This window comes from Rhinoraja longicauda, chromosome 14, assembly GCF_053455715.1.
Source record: "Rhinoraja longicauda isolate Sanriku21f chromosome 14, sRhiLon1.1, whole genome shotgun sequence".
In the NCBI taxonomy this organism is placed as follows: domain Eukaryota; kingdom Metazoa; phylum Chordata; class Chondrichthyes; order Rajiformes; family Arhynchobatidae; genus Rhinoraja; species Rhinoraja longicauda.
This window is the reverse complement of record NC_135966.1, coordinates 15,304,055-15,322,235: the sequence shown is the minus strand read 5'-3', so window position 1 is coordinate 15,322,235 and position 18,181 is coordinate 15,304,055. Positions and strand designations below refer to the sequence as shown.

General features: G+C 43.1%; 1 pseudogene; it reads right to left on the bottom strand.

Annotated features, from left to right (window-relative positions):
• Positions 1-4,611: 4,611 nt before the first annotated feature.
• On the bottom strand, positions 4,612-6,970 carry LOC144599834 (cardiolipin synthase (CMP-forming)-like; annotated as a pseudogene).
• Between the last annotated feature and the right edge of the window lie 11,211 nt (positions 6,971-18,181).

Below are 18,181 nucleotides of genomic sequence, written 5' to 3'. Positions count from 1 at the left end.
TGTGCAAGAGACCATTGCTCAAGATTTTGAAAAAGGGTTGAAAATTCTATTCCAAACTACAATTTCACTTCTTTAAAGCCTGTTTCCACAAAAGTCTTGAAAATCTTTACCTTTGCTCTTTGATTGAAAATATACACCAGAAATATATATTCCTGGGAATAATGCAGAAGTTGCAGGATCAATTTATCCCAAAGAGGCGGAAAGATTCTAAGGGGAGTAAGAGGCACCCGTGGCTGACAAGGAAAGTCAAGGACAGCATAAAAATAAAAGAGAAGAAGTATAACATAGCAAAGAAGAGTGGGAAGCCAGAGGATTGAGACTCTTTTAAAGAGCAACAGATAACCCTTCATATCCCTCCAAACCCTTCCATAATTGAGTATGGAAGTTGGGAGGTCATGTTATAGTTGTACAAGACATTGGGGAGGCCACATTTAGAGCATTGTGTTCAGGTTTGGACAATCTTTTTTGAAAAACGTTTTCAGTCAGAGAGTTGTGAATCTGTGGAATTCTCTGCCTCAGAAGGCAGTGGAGGCCAATTCTCTGAATGCATTCAAGAGAGAGCTAGATAGAGCTCTTAAGGATAGCGGAGTCAGGGGGTATGGGGAGAAGGCAGGAACGGGGTACTGATTGAGAATGATCAGCCATGATCACATTGAATGGCGGTGCTGGCTCGAAGGGCCGAATGGCCTCCTCCTGCACCTGTTGTCTATTGTCTATTGTCTATTGTCTATCTGTATAGGAAAGATGTTGTTAAGCTGGAAAAGGTGCGCAGAAGATTTACGAGGATGTTGCCAGGACATGAGGACCTGACCTGTAGGGAAAGCTTGAGCAGGCTTGGACTTTATTACTTGGAGCACACAAGGATGAGGACTGATCTTATAGGAGTGTTCAAGATCATGAGAGGAATAGATTGGGTAAATCACTGAATCTTTTACCCAGTGGAATTTAGAACCAGAGGACGTAGGTTTGAGGTGAGGGGGGAAAGATTTAATAGGAACCTGAGAGGCAACTTTTTTACAAAAACGGTGGTAGGTATATGGAACGAGCTGCCAGAGGAGGTCGTTGAGGCAGGTACTATCATAACGTTTAAAAAACATTTGTACAGGTACATGGATAAGATATGTTTAGAGGGATATGGGCCAAATGCAGACAGGTGAGCCTAGTGTAGTTGAGGCATGTTGGTCAGCATGGACAAGTTGGGCCGAAGGGTCTGTTTCCATGCAGCAAGACTCTATGACTTTGTGATTCTCTGACAATATGGGGGAGAATAAAATGGAATCAATATAAGATTTGAGTAAAATGGCGGTTATTGGTTGAATTTAACTTGTTGGATCGAAGAGCCTGTTTCTGTGTTGTATCACTCCATCAATCTAAGTTTTCATCCTGAGAGAGAGCAGATTCATGATCCATGGAGTTGCACCCCCTCCCCAATACAATCCTGCAAATAATCCTAATAATCGGATGGAGATTGCTGAAATTCTGCAATAGCCTGCAAATCTCTGTAATGATAGCGACACATGAACTTGCCTGAAAGGAGACAAAGTTCCCAATGCAGCACTCAGAGGTCGGGTGGCAGCTACTTTTGTTGCACTGAAAGTTGTTTTCTGTTGCATCAGACACCACATCCCGGTTGAATCCATAAGTTTGTAAAACTGGCCACCACTTCCATGTGAAAAGGATAGATCGACTCCAAGCTCTGCACATGGCCCTGCGCCAGGATTGTGCCAATCTCCTCAATGCTCTTTCAGGAGAACTGGCAGGCTTTAAAGTGCAACAGCTATTTTATAATGCATGTCTATTGGCTTTTTCCAGAAGACTGGCTCATTAAGACCTCAGTAAAGGAATCCCTGTGCAAAGTTGCCATCTGTTGAACGGGCACAACTGCCAGCATTGTCCACTGCCCAAGCTCACAGAGTGCTGATTCCAACTGTCTGCTACCTTTTAAATGATATGCAGTGTCAGCATCTGAGCTGGTGGCTGTGAATGTGAAGTTAAGTGAATGTTCCTGTATTTCTTGATCAGGTCACAACCATTGGGTATCTGACTGAAGACCAGTGAAGGAATAGATGTGTGAAAAGTAAAGAGTTGCCCATTTCTATCTCGCATGCTCACACCATTTGCACCCTGCAATTCAGAAATATTGTGGGAAGAGGAGGGAGAGCTGAGAAGGATTAAAAATGAAACTTGAAGATGCCATTATACTTCATGGTTTCAGCCACTCCACTGCTCAAAACCCCAGTGATGCAGATTCCAATCAAGGCCGGAACCATTTGCACCAGGCAAGTCAGCTTATGCATGTGTGCCTATTGAATTTTGTCCAATATGTTTGGGTGATGTGACTCATGAAGCAATACCTCGGCAATATGTGCAAGTGGGGAGGCTTACACCAGTGACACTCAGAACTTCTTTCCCAGGATGGAAAAATCAGATAATAAAGGGCATACCTTTGAGGTGAGCGGGCAAATGTTTAAAAGAGTTGTGCGGGCAAGTTTTTTTTCAAGCAGAGGGTGGTGAATGCCTGGAATGCACAGCCGAGGTTAATGATTGAGGCAGATACGATATTGGCGTTCAAGAGACTTTTGGAGAGGCATATGGATATGCTGGGAATGAAGGGATATGGATTATGTTCAGGCAGATAAGAGCTGGTCCTGGCATCATGTTCAGCACTGATAATGTGGGCGAAAAGCCCGTTCTTGTGCTGTGCTGTTCTCTGTTCAATTTACTGATCAATTTCTCAATCAATTTTTGTTCCTTCCACTAGACAGCGGCCAGGTAGGCCTGACTGTAGACCTGTAGACCATGTACAGCAGATAGGCCTGACTGTAGACCTGTGCCTCTCTACGCTCAATCTGCAAGCTCTTGGCCTCAGTTCTGCACAGATTCCCTGCCTGCAGCCGATGGCTCCATGCCAGAAATGACGGTCAGCCCTTTTGTCTCCAGCACTCCTTGTGGACTCCTTGAATTGATAGAGAAGAACTAGTTTCACAATCCTGTACTCCCACAGAAACTCACGAGCGTACAATTTGTCATTTCTTGTTTAAAAATTGGAATGGATGGGAAATCATGATTTATATGCCATGCCTTTCCGTAATGTACTTTATGTGAGCACTGTTCCTACTGGAACCATGTAAATACAGAATAAACACTAATATGTTGAAAAAATAGCTGAAGCACGATCAAGATTAGGCTTTAATGTTATCAGTTTATGCGCTGTTATTCATGGACTAGTTGCAGTCGTCTAAAACAGTGACCATTCTTCCAGGTTTTTCAGTGGATGCCGAGATTAGAATTTGTCAGATGGCAGGACCTCCTTATCAATTCCACTGATCTGTATGTTTTATATCTCACTTGTAAGCCAGTAAAAGTGTTATCTACATCCTGGCCAACAAGCGTATAATTTCCATCGTTGGATGGAAGCAGTTGTGGAGCATTGGAGCTGCCAAAAGTAATGAAATGGGCTTCCATTCACTCAGGAGGTTTTTTTAATATTTCATTCCCCAAAGCAGTTTGGGTGTGACTCCCAAATCAAAAGCTGAACATAATTGAGCGTTTATAAATTACAAATTGGATAGCAAATATCAAGTTCAATCTATATGAACAAATTTATTTACAACGTTTGACCTCAGCAATCCAATTTTGGCTATATTTTATTTTAGTGTTGTAATCTTTGCACAGCAACGTGGGATTTGAGGAAACCATCATCATGTTACTCCTCAAAGAAAAACATCTACTTTTCATGGCCCAGTGGAATACATTTTTAACTGAAAATATGGTATTTTTCATTAAGTGCAGTCATTCCACAATGCTTTTTAACACTGAACTGCTACGCTGAACATTTACCCCAATATTTCTAATCTATCAAAAAGTAATTTCCAGCAGAATTTAACGGAACTCTCCCTTATCTAGTTGTGGGTTTAAAATAATCTCTCAACAATATTGTGTTCCATGCCTTTCCAATACTAGTATTTTTCTAATGTGGGAAGGAGAGTTACATATTTTTCACTTCACCATGAATCACTGTTTCACGTTTGTTGGGATTCAGACATTGCCAGCAAGACCAACATTTATTGACCATTTAAACTTATACCGGCACCATTTTTGATGAGCTTTTCTGAATTGGGAGAGGAAGCCTGAGACCCTGATGCTCCTCAGGCTAAATGCAGCACAGAGACTATCTGTGTAGGAAGGAACTTCAGATGCTGGTTTACACCGAAGATAGACACAAAATACTGGAGTAACTCAGCGGGTCAGGCAGCATCTCTGGAGAAAAAGAATAGGTGACTTTTTGGGTAAAGATTAGAGTTGCCAACTATCTCACCTTCAAATACGGAACAAGGTGACGTCACCGCCCCGCGCTCCACGTGACCTCACCCAGCCAGTGGCCATGTGCTCCCGCTCCACCATTTTTGTTTTTTAGATTTTTAAACTTTTATTATTAAATTCGTATCTTTTGTAGGGAAAAAAAATCCATATATATCTACATTATTTTAATCAATGTCTTTTCTGCATAAAAATCAAGATCCATTTCCTGCTTTGCTCAGACTGATTCCAGACGCCATTGTCAGCGATGCAGTTTGGCTTACTTTGCCCGGTTCAGAACTTGCACAGTATTTATGCCGTGGTCAGGGCTGTGACGTACCATAAAGTATGAAGGAACACACTGTCCACAAACTGGAAAACTGGAGCTGCTAGTGATGCAGCCACTTGTACAAGTTGAACTGCAGTGTTCACCTTTCCTGATAAAAGTTGGTTTCAAGTGGGCAGTAGCATAACACGGGTTGAAATATTTGCTTAGTGTTCTTGGTGCTGGAACCATTCGGTATCTAATATAGAAACCTGCTGCAGCCAAAATGACATCTCGCATAAGAACCATAACAGTGAGAGGAGCCGGAATAAGCTCAACAGACTTGAGACTGACGTACAAAACACTGATCAGAATTTTGTCTGCTAATGGGTCCAGGGCGCTCCCCAAAGCCGATTTCTGTTTCGCCCAGTTTCGTCCAATGTAGCCGTCCAACAGATCAGTAGTGCCCGCCAAGGTAAAAAGACCAAGGGCTAGGTTGAATTCTTCTTTTACTATTAGGTATCCCAAGTATTTTTAAAAAGGGAGGGAGAGAGAAAACGGGGAATTATAGACCAGTTAGCCTAACATCGGTAGTGGGGAAAATGCTAGAGTCAGTTATTAAAGATGTGATAGCATCACATTTGGAAAGTGGTGAAATCATCGGACAAAGTCAGCATGGATTTACCAAAGGCAAATCATGTCTGACGAATCTTATAGAATTTTTCGAGGATGTAACTAGTAGTGTGGATAAGGGAGAACCAGTCGATGTGTTATATCTGGACTTTCAGAAGGCCTTCGACAAGGTCCCACATAGGAGATTGGTGTACAAACTTAAAGCACACGGTATTGAGGGTTCAGTGTTGAGGTGGATAGAAAATTGGTTGGCGGACAGGAAGCAAAGAGTAGGAATAAACGGGTCCTTTTCGGAATGGCAGGCAGTGACTAGTGGGGTACCGCAAGGCTCAGTGCTGGGACCCCAGTTATTTACAGTGTATATTAATGATTTGGACGAGGGAATTGAATGCAACATCTCTAAGTTTGCGGATGACATGAAGCTAGGTGGCAGTGTTAGCTGCGAGGAGGATGCTAGGAGGCTGCAGAGTGACTTGTATAGATTAGGCGAGTGGGCAAATGCATGGCAGATGCAATATAATGTGGATAAATGTGAGGTTATCCACTTTGGCGGCAAGAACAGGAAAGCAGAGTATTACCTGAATGGTGACCGATTGGGAGATGGGGAGATGCAACGTGACCTGGGTGTCATGGTGCACCAGTCATTGAAAGCAAGCATGCAGGTGCAGCAGGCAGTGAAGAAAGCGAATGGTATGTTGGCATTCATAGCAAGAGGATTTGAGTTTAGGAGCAGGGAGGTTCTGCTGCAGTTGTACAGGGCCTTGGTGAGACCGCACCTGGAGTATTGTGTGCAGTTTTGGTCTCCTAACCTGAGGAAAGACGTTCTTGCCTCAGAGGAAGTACAGAGAAGGTTCACCAGATTGATCCCTGGGATGGCGGGACTTTCATATGAGGAAAGACTGGATAGACTGGGCTTGTACTCGCTGGAATTTAGAAGACTGAGGGGGGATCTTATAGAAACATATCTTAAGGGGTTGGAGAGGCTAGATGCGGGAAGATTGTTCCCGATGTTGGGGGAGTCCAGAACCAGAGGTCACAGCTTAAGGATAAGGGGGAAGTCTTTTAGGACCGAGATGAGAAAACATTTCTTCACACAGAGAGTGGTGAGTCTGTGGAATTCTCTGCCACAGAAGGTAGTTGAGGCCAGTTCATTGGCTATATTTAAGAGGGAGTTAGATGTGGCCCTTTTTGCTAAAGGGATCAGGGGGTATGGAGAGAAGGCAGGTACAGGCTACTGAGCTGGATGATCAGCCATGATCATATTGAATGGCGGTGCAGGCCCGAAGGGCCGAATGGCCTACTCCTGCACCTATTTTCTATGTTTCTATGTTTCTATGGTGACAAGCCAATCCTTGCCATACAGAGTCAGTTTGGAATTGTCCATGGATTTTCATCCAGCTCTGGAGATCCGGCGCCGGCCGCCACTCTCTCCTCGCCCTCCTCTGGTACGAGTAGGGCTCAGCTCCTTGTCTATTTCGGGCGGGTTTGCCGGCTCCGTAGCGGCGAGAGAGCCAGCCCTGGTGCCGGGGGAAGCAGCCGGAGCCGGAGCCTGGGCCTGGACGTGACCGGGTAACCGTGAGTCTGAGGTGGGCCAAGGGGAAAGGCGGCAGCAGCAGCAGCGGCGGTGAGGCCAGGCATTGGTGGAGATGGAAGCCGAGGCCTGGGCCTGGAGCTGGGCCTGCCCTTGGCTCCTCCATTCCCTCCTCCACTCCTCGGCCGGCTCAGCGCCTTCCCCACACCGTCCAGAGTCCAGCGGCATCGACACAGCAACATGTTCTTGCCCCCCGAGGGACGTCAGTGGGAGAGCAGCCGCCGTCTACCCACCACACTGAATAATCCCCGCACCGGGACTGGACAGGACAGGACTCTCTCCCCCCCCTCCCCCCCCCCCCCGCCCGCCCGCTCCACCAATGACAGCTGCCCAGGCTGGGAGGCGAGTTACTATACCACCTCCGTTAGGCGACGTCCGGGCCTACAGCGCCCACCGGGTGTAATATGGGACAAGGGCGGTCCTGTACGGGACAAGCCAATTTAGCCCAAAATACGGGATATCCCGGCTAATACGGGACAGTTGGCAACCCTAGTCAAGACCCTTCTTTCAGACTGCTCTGAGAGGCAGTAAAGCCTCTGGTATCAAAAGCTGTTTAAGTATCCATATCATTGAACGACAAAAAGTATTGGTGTAACTCAGCAGGTCAAGCAGCAACTCTGGAGAGCATGGATCGGTTATGTTATGGATGTAGACCCTTTTTCAGACTCCAGTTCATTGTCAGATGCTGTTGTGGTTCAAATGTTACTTATCAGCCCAAGCCTGAATATTGTCTGGATTTTGCTACATGTGCAGTCACTGTTCTGGAGTTGCAAATAGTGCATTGTGCAATCATTAGTCAAAATCCACACGGCTGATCTCATGATGTTAGAAAGGCCATTGATGAAGCAACTAAAGATGGTTGAATATAAGGCAATGGCCTCGGAAACTTCTGCAGTGGTGTCGTGGAACTGGGATCATTGATCCACTGGTAATTAACTACCAACCTTTCTTTCTGCACGGAATGACTAATCACGTTAACTAACATTGTTGTTCCTTTCTTATAATTGCATTCAGTTTTACCAAGGTGACGATATCCTACCTGGTCAAATTGAATTGAAGTGAATACTTTATTGTCACGTGTGACAAGCCACAATGAGATTCTTTGTTTGCATACCCAAGGTATGCAAATAATCGCCCATAAAGGGTATTTACAAAGTTACAAATCCCCCCCCCCCCTCGCCAGGTTCCCCTTTGTTCTCCCCCCTCTCCCCCTTCCCCTTCCCTCACGACAGTCCCCCCACGCTGGGTCCATTGTTCTTCCCCCTCCCTCACAACTGTCCCCCCAAGGCGGGTCCCAATTGTTCTTCCCCCTCCCTCACGGCGATGCTCCAACGCCGGGTCCTCCTTTATTCCTTCCCTCGTCAGCGGTATCCTCACTTTCACTTGTCCACCCTCGTCCGTCGGTGGATGCCATCATCAACCGCCGCATCAACCTCTCCACTAATGCTGCCAGGTCCTCTCTGGCCGCCTCCGTGGCACCGACCCAGGCCCAAGTCGCGGGCTCCGCAGACCCTTGCACCAATGGCCGTGGGCTTCGTCGACCTGCGAGGCTCCACCTCTGACTCACGAGGTTCCGGTCAGGCTCCACCGCCGGCCCGCCTTCTTGATAGAGTGACGTTTCGGCTTGAGACCCTCTCCCGGACTCTCAATCTGAAGAAGGATCTCGACCCAAAATGTCACCCATTCCTTCTCACCAGAGATGCTGCCTGTCCCACTGAGTTATTCCAGCATTTTGTGTCTATCTTCAGTGTAAACCAGCATCTGCAGTTACTTCCTACACAGGGCCTTGATTTTAATTGGGTTAAGAAGAACTTGGCATTTTCTGTTGCTAAAGATACTCAGCTATAGATATTCCATAAACTACTGGCCTTGGTATTAGAACAGGACGAAGACTACCCATGCTAAAGGTTATCCCTCTTAGGGAGAGAAAATGACCATCCTGGGCAATTTCAACTGCAGAGATGGAAAAGATGCCATTCTTTGTTAAAAGCCCCAAGAAACACACAAAGTTCTCAAACAACCTGTCGACTTCAGGTCCGCAGGAGCCACAGTGTCCACAACATATGGGGTATGCCCTGCAAATGGCACCTGTAAAGAGATTTATGGCTTCTCTCACAAAATGAACAAGGACTGGCTTAGTAACAGCAACTAGGCAATCAAGCAGATAATTAACCATCAACATAAGGTGTTCTTGGATTAGAATCTCCAACTTTCCTCAAGGGAAAACAATCATCTTTACAAAGCACTTGAAGGCAGAGATCCAGCTGAAAACTCAGGATCTATTAAGTGAATTAAAAGCACACTGAAGGCTTAGCAACTCGCCAACAGCCATAAAAGGCCTGTTTCAGTGTTGTAAGAGCCATCTGTATTGCAAACACCCCGGGCTCCACTTCATTGCGACACAGGAAAGGGGATGAACTCATCAGGAACAGAGAGGCAATCAACACCTGGTGGAAGGAACACTGCAAAGACTTTCTCAACTGTGACGGCATTCCTGACTCCATCCTACAACAACCTATTTGGGCCAACTTTGCTGCCGCTCCTAACTGACAAGAAATCATGAAAGCTATATCTTATCTCAAAACTAACAGGGCCACAGGGCTGGCTGAAAGCTGTGCTAACATTATGGAACTCAGCAGTGAATAGTTTCTTCCAGTCCGACTTCCACCATATTGAAGCTTCAGTTACACTCAATTGGTTGTTTCAAGCAAACCGTGGTGTTTGCATGTCTAACATTAGGGTGGCATAGAGGCATGGATCGTAAAGATGCCACCTCACCGTTCCAACAACCAGTTTAATCCTGATTCCCCAGTGCTGTCGGTGTGGAATTTGTCTTTTACCACGTAGGTTTCTTCTGTATGCTCTGGTGCCAGCAGTTGAGCTGGATTTGTTTCCGAGTTCTTTGCATGTATGATATGTATGTGCACTGAGGCTATCTGGCATGGTCAGTAACATCAAACAGTACACTACACAGATTTTCCCATCACTCTGCAAGATTGACCTGCACATAGGACTCCTGCAAACTACATAGCTCTCTAATGCTGCAAGTGGGAGATGATGCTATCTTCTGAGTTAGTTGAATTGAGTGTACAAAGGGAGCATGTATGGTTCTGGAGTGTTGTGTGCAGTTCTGGAGTATTGTATGCAGTTCTGGAGTATTGTGTGCAGTTCTGGAGTATTGTGTGCAGCTTTGGTCTCCTAATTTGAGGAATTGAGGCATATGACATATGAAGCAAGATTGGAAAGCATGGGTTTGTATTCACTGGAAATGAGAAGGATGAGAGGGGATCTTTTTGAAACCTATAAAATTATAAATGGACTGGACAAGCTAGATGCAGGAAAAATGTTCCCAATGTTGGGGGAGTCCAGAATCAGGGGACACAGTCTAAGAACAAAGGGGAGGCCATTTAAAACTGAGGTGAGAAAAAACTTTTTCACCCAGAGAGTTGAATTTTTGGAATTCTCTGCCACAGAAGGCAGTCAAGGCCAATTCACTGGATGAATTTAAAAGAGAGTTAGATAGAGCTCTAGAGGCTAGCGGAATCAAGGGATATGGGGAGAAGGCAGGCACGGGTTACTGATTGTGGATGATCAGCCATGATCACAATGAATGGCGGTGGTGACTCGAAGGGCCAAATGGCCTCCTCCTGCACCTATTTTCTATGTTTCTATGTCACTGTTGCTTCTGTGTGCCTTTTTAAGACCTGATAAATGACAAATTTATTTTATTGTGATAGATGCCTTTCTGTTAATCCTTTGGCTCCTCAAGCAGAGTAAAGCACAACAGTCTAGATTTAGTTCTTACAGTATCATCATGATAATAAAACATGGTGAAGTATTATCCTCACATTTAAGTATTTAATCTGGGCCGGGTGTTGCAAAAAAAATACAGAAATGGTGAATGTTTTAAAGCATTTTCATGCTTTGAAGATGGTTCTGGAAATTAAGGAAATTCTGACCTCAGGAAACTTGTTTGCGAGAAATTTAAATTAGTTATGCTGTTAAACAAAATAATCTTCTCAACTATACATAATGAAACTTTTAAAAAGCAGATTGATAAAACAATCTTAACTTTCAGACTGTTGTTATTCTGAGAAAATCCTCAATCTGAAAGATTTTAGTTTCGTATCATGTTAGTTTACAACTACGCTCCAGGAATTGAACATATAATGAAGATTGACACTTTTGTATAGTACCAAGAGAATGATGCACCATCAGGAATGGCGGCATTTTGATAAGATGCTGAACCAAATTTGTCTTTTAGTTCAGTTGGATATAAAGAATCTATGGTTCTTTATATGGCTCTGATAAAGGTTCTGGAAAAAACCTTGCTAATAGCAAAAACCATGGGGGTAAATGGAAAGATGACATTTTAGATTTTGTTCTTTCTTCAGAATGATGGAGTTGTGGGGGAGAAAATCTGGAAAAGCGAACTAGGGGTGGGGCAATGCATTGCAAGTGGCTAGCTAAGATTTAATGGTCTATTCCTAAATTTGTTCTGGTTACCTACATAACACAATTTTAGAAGTAATCAATTGGCCACAAAATTGCTTTTGGGTGCTTTAGATAGTAGTTTTGTGGAATTCTCTGCCTCAGAAGGCAGATTCACTGGATACATTCAAGAGAGAGTTAGATAAAGCTCTTAGGGCTAGCGGGATGAAGGGGTACGGGGAGAAGGCAGGAGCGGGGTACTGATTGTGGAAGATCAGCTATGATCACATTGAATGGCGGTGCTGGCTCGAAGGGCCAAATGGCCTACTCCTGCACCTATTGTCCATTGTCTATGTAGATGAAAGCAAGCATTTTAGTTTTCAAGTAATCTATTCAATTAAGGCCTTGTGTGCCTAATAAAGAAAAATATTTCAATGGAAACATTTGAAGAGTTATTATAGGGTTGAGCCAACATTCCTCCCTAGATTGATTGCATCTAGAGCAACAAAATGACTCTTCAGAGGTGGGTGTAAGTATTTTAAGATATCCTGAGAATGTGAGTAATGCCATATAGATATATGTTCTAACTCTTGTTTCTTAACAAAACTGATTCATTGGTCACAGCCCAAGATATATATAGACTAAAAATTACTGTTTCTGCACTGTTGAAGACTTAATTGAACATTGCTTAAAGCTGTCAAAGTTGTTAGGGCTGGCTTGTTGATTCCCCTAATTTTACCTTTTCCTACAGCTGTGCAAAAATCTGCACTCTCCCACCTACACAGCAGACAGGCCAATAAAATAGCACAACCATTAATCCAAACTAACAGTAATTGCTTAACAAGTGATAAATATGGTACGAGAACCTCTCATCTTTTTGGGAATCCTATGCGATTGCTTCCACCCTTTTGGGGTTCTGAGGTGACGGCCAAGGTCAATGTGGGAAATGGAGACTCTTCCACAGATCAGGCTGGAGATGCCTTATAATGCGGGAAGGCCAATGGTTTGTAAGCTGGTGCAATCCTTCTGCTATTTGTACACCACATAGTCTCCAGGTTCTTGATACCATCTCAAATACACCTTCTTCTTGCCTCAAGGTGCCTGCTGTTTGGGAGCCCTGGTCTGAGAAGCAAAAAAAACAGTAGGATTGCCATTTCAGGGCATTGCCTGAGTTTTATGGTAGCAGTCTGAGAACTTGATTTTTACATACCCTTTTTCATAATCCACCGAAGGCTGTGTTAGCAAATTAAAGACAGTGGTGAATTTTATCGCCGATGTCTGACTTCACCAAGAGGTAGGCCCAGAGTTAATGGCAAGTTGTTCATATTAATGCCAGGGGGCACCGCACGATGCCTCCCAACCGCAGGAGGCCAAAGAAGGGAGAGATTAAACATTTTTTCGCCTTCCATCACCGTGAGGAATGTGGAGGAGTCACTGTGGTGGATGTTCATGTTAAAATGTATTTTGTGCCTTCTGTTGCTTTTTATTGTTATGACGCGAATGGCAAATGAAGTTCTTCGTATGTTGCAAAACATACTTGGCTAATAAAGTATTATTGTGATTGGGATTGTAATATTTTCCAGCACCTTGCCATGAACTCTTAAAAGTATCGGAAAATGTGGTACAGTGATGGAAGGTTGGTAAAGTGTTGTTGTCTTGTAGATGTTGAGTGCTAAGTCCATAATTTCATACGCTGCAGAAAAAGCATTAAACATAGCTTGGGCCCAGCTTCCAAGTGCATGCAATGCTAATTATATCTGTGTATTGTGGAGTGTGGGCATCCTTTTTTTTCCCCAATCAGCTTCACGTCATTAATTGAGCACATACCTGTTACCATTTTTTGCATGCTCACACCTCAAAATATGCTACTCACCTGGAAGGTTATAAACTCCACTTCATCAAAATAATAATTATAAAGGAATTATGAACAATTCCATTGGACAGATGATCTTTTATTTGCTTGCTGAAGCCAGGCAATAAATGTGGCCCTGCTCTGATGCATGGTAGCAATCTGCATTGTAATCCAGCTAAACATATTTTAAACATGGTTATCTTGGTGAAAGTAATTTTCCTGCAATATTAAGTAAGTCTCTTTCCACAAATTCTGCTTGGCAATAAAGCATTTCCAGATTATGTGTTATTTCAGATTGCCAGCATTCACAGTATTTTGCATTTCCATAATATATCTAATATTATGGGCGGCACGGTGGCGCAGCGGTAGAGTTGCTGCCTTACAGCGAATGCAGCGCCGGAGACTCGGGTTCGATCCTGACTACGGGCGCCGTCTACGGAGTTTGTACGTTCTCCCCGTGACCTGCGTGGGTTTTCTCCGAGATCTTCGGTTTCCTCCCACACTCCAAAGAAGTACAGGTACGTAGGTTCATTGGCTTGGTAAATGTTTTTTTTTTAATTGTCTGTAGTGGGTATAGGATAGTGTTAATGTGCGGGGATCGCTGGGTGGCGCAGACCCGGTGGGCCGAAGGGCCTGTTTCTGCGCTGTATCTCTAAATCTAAATCTAATCCTTCCATTTTTATATATTGAGTATAGAAGTTGGGAGATCATGTTGCAGTTGTATAACACATTGGTGAGGCCGCATTTAGAATGTGTTCAGTTCTGGGCACTGTATTATAGGAAATTATGCTGTCAAGCTGGAAAAGGTACTGAGAAGATTTACGAGGATGTTGCCAGGCTGTTGCCAGGACTAAAGGGTCTGAGCTGTTGGGAGAAGTTGAGTAGGCTGGGACTCTACTCCTTGGAGCGCAGGAGGATGAGGGATGATCTTATAGAGGTGTATAAAATCATGAGAGGAAAAGATCGGGAAGACGCACAGAGTCTCTTGCCCAGAGTAGGTGAATTGAGGACCAGAGGACATAGGTTTAAGGTGAAGGGGAAAAGATTTCATAGGAATCTGAGGAGTAACTTTTTTTACATAATGGGTGGTGGGTGTATGGAATAAGCTGCCAGAGAAGGTAGTTGAGGCAGGGACGATCCCAACATTTACGAAACAGTTAGACGGGTAAATGGATAGGACAGGTTTGGAGGGATATGGACCAAATGCAGGCAGGTAGGACTAGTGTAGCTTGGAAATGTTGGCCGGTATGGGCAAGTTGGGCCGAAAGGTCTGTTTTCACACTATATCACTCTCTAATTTACTTTTACTTTATCCTGATTTTTTTTAAGGTAGCCATTGCTTCCAATACTCCCAATTTATTTATCATACAATGAAAATTCCAATATACACATTTTATTTTTCTCCTGTTCTTATGAATATGTATTTGCCTCTGCTAATAATTTGTGTTTTATTCATTCCCGCTTCTAACTGGTAGTTTGATTTTCTTTTCCACTTCCTTTATTTATTTTTCTGCGTGCTGCCTTCAGGAATATAATCAAAATTCTAATAAGATAAAGTTTCATTTACAAAATAAAGGCATGTCATGATGGCACATGATGTCATGTGTCAATGCTTGTTTTTAATATCTATTCTTTTTATTGGGGCCCAGCACTACTTTTAAATAATTTATGATCCCCAGTGTTGCAGGAAAATGGCATGACCGGCAATACTGTTTCGACAGAAATATACAAACTGCCAAACTAATCAATGGAAAGATATTGTTGTACAAAATGACACTGCAGCCTTGACAAAGTGTCTCTTGGTTATGTGACAAGCAACCTTATTTCGTTGCCGGTCCAACAAACAAGGGAAACATTCAGATTTTTGTATGCCTTGGAGATGCAAGTAATTAGAATTTAAGTATATTTGTGATATACAGATGCACTTAAGTCCTTGATAACAATTCCTTCAGTTTACAACAAAACCAGATTGCTGTCAGACTCAGGATACAGATTGATTTGATGCAACAGATTAAACTTACTTTCTTGATTGGCAGTTGTTTAATGGCATCAACTATTTTTGGAAATAACCTGAACATTCCCAGTTTGTTGACATGATTCATTCTGATACGTGTCATTCATTCAAGTAACGGATACAATTATGTGCATTCTCAATTGATTAGATCAAAGAGAATAACACTTTATCGTGTTTTCTTTTTATAGTGGTATTTTGTGTGTGTGGTTAAAACACATTATATTTTGTATGATTAAAATGGCACAGCACTACTTCAAATTAGCCAACCACCATGCATTGTGCTGTTATTTAGTAGAAAAAAGAACTATTATGCTAACTAAGATAGGCACAAAATGCTGGAGCAACTCAGTGGGACAGGCAGCCGCACTGGATAGAAGGAATGGGTGACATTTTGGGTCGAGACCCTTCTTCAGACTCGTGCTGCCTGTCCTGCTGAGTTACTCCAGCATTTTGTGTCTATCTTCGGTGTAAACCAGCATCTGCGGTTCCTTCCGACATATTATGCTAACTATATTGTTCACCACAATCTATTATATTATCTCTAATTTATTTTTGCAATGCAAATTTTTTTTAATTGCTTTTAAAATGAAGTCATTGTCTGAGTTATGACAGTAAGCTTTGGGCTTTAAGTCATGTATTTCATCCTTCATTTTAGCAATTTATCTCCCTCTGTCTCGTCATCTCATCTGATTGTACTCCACAGATTGCCATCATTCTTGGCTTGAAATTCTTCTGGATGACTGCCCACATTTTGAGAAAATAATTAGAAACCACCAACAAGCAGTTCAGAAAGGAAGGTTATGTTTGACAAAGTGATCCAGTTTTTTGAGAACTTGACATGTATAGTGAATGAGACAGTGACAATGTACATGGACTTTCAGATAAGGCACCATACAAGAGAAGATTAACTGGTATAAAGTCAAGGAAAGTTTATTGAATAAAAAATAGTTTAGATGGTAGAAAACAGATAGTTGGACTGAGGGTAGTTTCACAAGGCAATTGGAGGAAGATACCGGTCTTGAACTAAATTATTTTCAAGGGTTATAGAAACAGACGCAGTTACGACTTTCAAAAGACATTTGGAAAGATATATGGATAGGAAGGGTTTGGAACGATATGGGACATACGCAGGCAAATAGGACTAGCCCAGAATGCCAACTTGGTCAGCATTAACAAGTTACGTCAAAGACCCCATTTCCATGCGTATAGCTTGATGACTCGGTGGCTGCTTCATTTCATTCTGCTATGAAGTGAAGCGAGTCACCTATTTGAAAGAAATTCAAAATTGAAGTGGAATAAAAGTAATGTCCAAAGCCAAAGAATTCCAAGCTTTTCATCAATACCTTTCCTTCCATCAAAAGGTCAGAAGTCAAGGGTCGAATCCCTCACACAGTGAAGCAATTCAAGTGTGCAAGCAACATGGCTCAATGATTGTGAGAACTTCTTCAAAGTACCCGCCCAAGTCTTTCGTTATCACCGAGCTACAGCTAACAATAACTTGTTTCCTTTATCATTGTTACCTTTTTGCATATCTTTCATTCATTTGTTCTATATCTCTCTACATCATCGACTATATATCTTGTGCTCCTTTCCCGTGACTTTCAGTTTGAAGAAGGGTCTCGACCCGAAACGTCACCCATTCCTTCTCTCCAGAGATGCTGCCTGTCCCGCTGAGTTACTCCAGCATTTTGTGTCTATCCATGGCTCAATAATTAACAAGCACCATTCACCTCACACATAACTAGTACCAGCATGAGCGGAGCATTTAACCATCTATCCCTGACATAACGTCATTGGCATTGATGAGCCCCCACCGTTAACATCTTTTGAAGACGTACTCTGTCCCAACCTGCTTACATACATAATTTACCCTAATTACTGGAGCTTTCCACCTAAAAGCACGGTGGGAATATCTTCACCACAAAGACAGCAGCTTCATGAAGGCAGCTCAGAGTCACATTTCCAAGGTTAGCTCAGGATCCATATTAAATGTTAGCTCTGGCAGTGATGCCCACGTTCTGACATGTATGACGATTAAGGTGATCAATATGTAAAATAAAATTCATGCTAGTAAGTGTGATGCAGTACTTATTCACTGAGCAATTTATACAGGTGGCACTATTTATTTCACAGCCACAACTGGAAACTAGTTATTTCTACAGTGGAACACACAATTGCAGCAATTTCTCTGTCAAATCACATCATTCCAAAGATTCAGTTGGGCAGAATGTAACAAACTGTGCTTATGCTGGTGACATTACTTCTATATTTGCCATTTCCCACACCTCATGTTAAACCCCATTACACTCACCAATCATTTGCCTTTCGTTTAGTTTATAGTTTAGTGATACAGTGAGAGAACAAGCCCTTCAGCCCACCGAGATCGTGCCGACCAGCGACCCTCGTACACGAATACTATCCTACACACACTAAAGTCAATTTTACCAAGCCAATTAATCTACAAACCAGTTCATTTTTGGAGTGTGAGAGGAAACCAGAGATCCCGAAGAAAACCCACCCAGGTCACGGGGAGAATGTACAAACTCCTTGTAGACAACACCCGTGGTCAGGATTGAACCTAGGCCTCTGACACTGCATGGCAACAATTCTACCGCTGCGCCACCGTGTTCAACTTCCATCAGCCATTTGCACCTCAACTCTTGCTTTTATTATTTCTTAACCAATACCGAAAGATTGTCCGATTCAGACCACATCTCCCAAGTTCAACCCACAAGTTAGATCATAATTGATTGAACTGAACAGAAATTGACTGGATTCTTGACTCGAGGCTGTGATTTGAGCCTTGATGCATGACTGAAGTGCTGAGCAGCCAATCCTTGACCAACACCTTCTCCCTTATGCCCTGCATCTCTTGTTCCTGTACCTGCTCGAGGCTTTCCTCTGGGTGATCCACAAAAGATGGAGTATGGAAAAGCAAATGAATTAGAAACATTCTGTAATTCATGATACCTTGGACTTTGTGCAGCATTAAATTTTTGTCGGAACATGAATAAAGCTCTATTAGCGCATCAGGCCACAACTCCATGTGCTCTTCCCCTGCCACCACTAAATTTCTAGCTCATTGTTTCTCAAAAG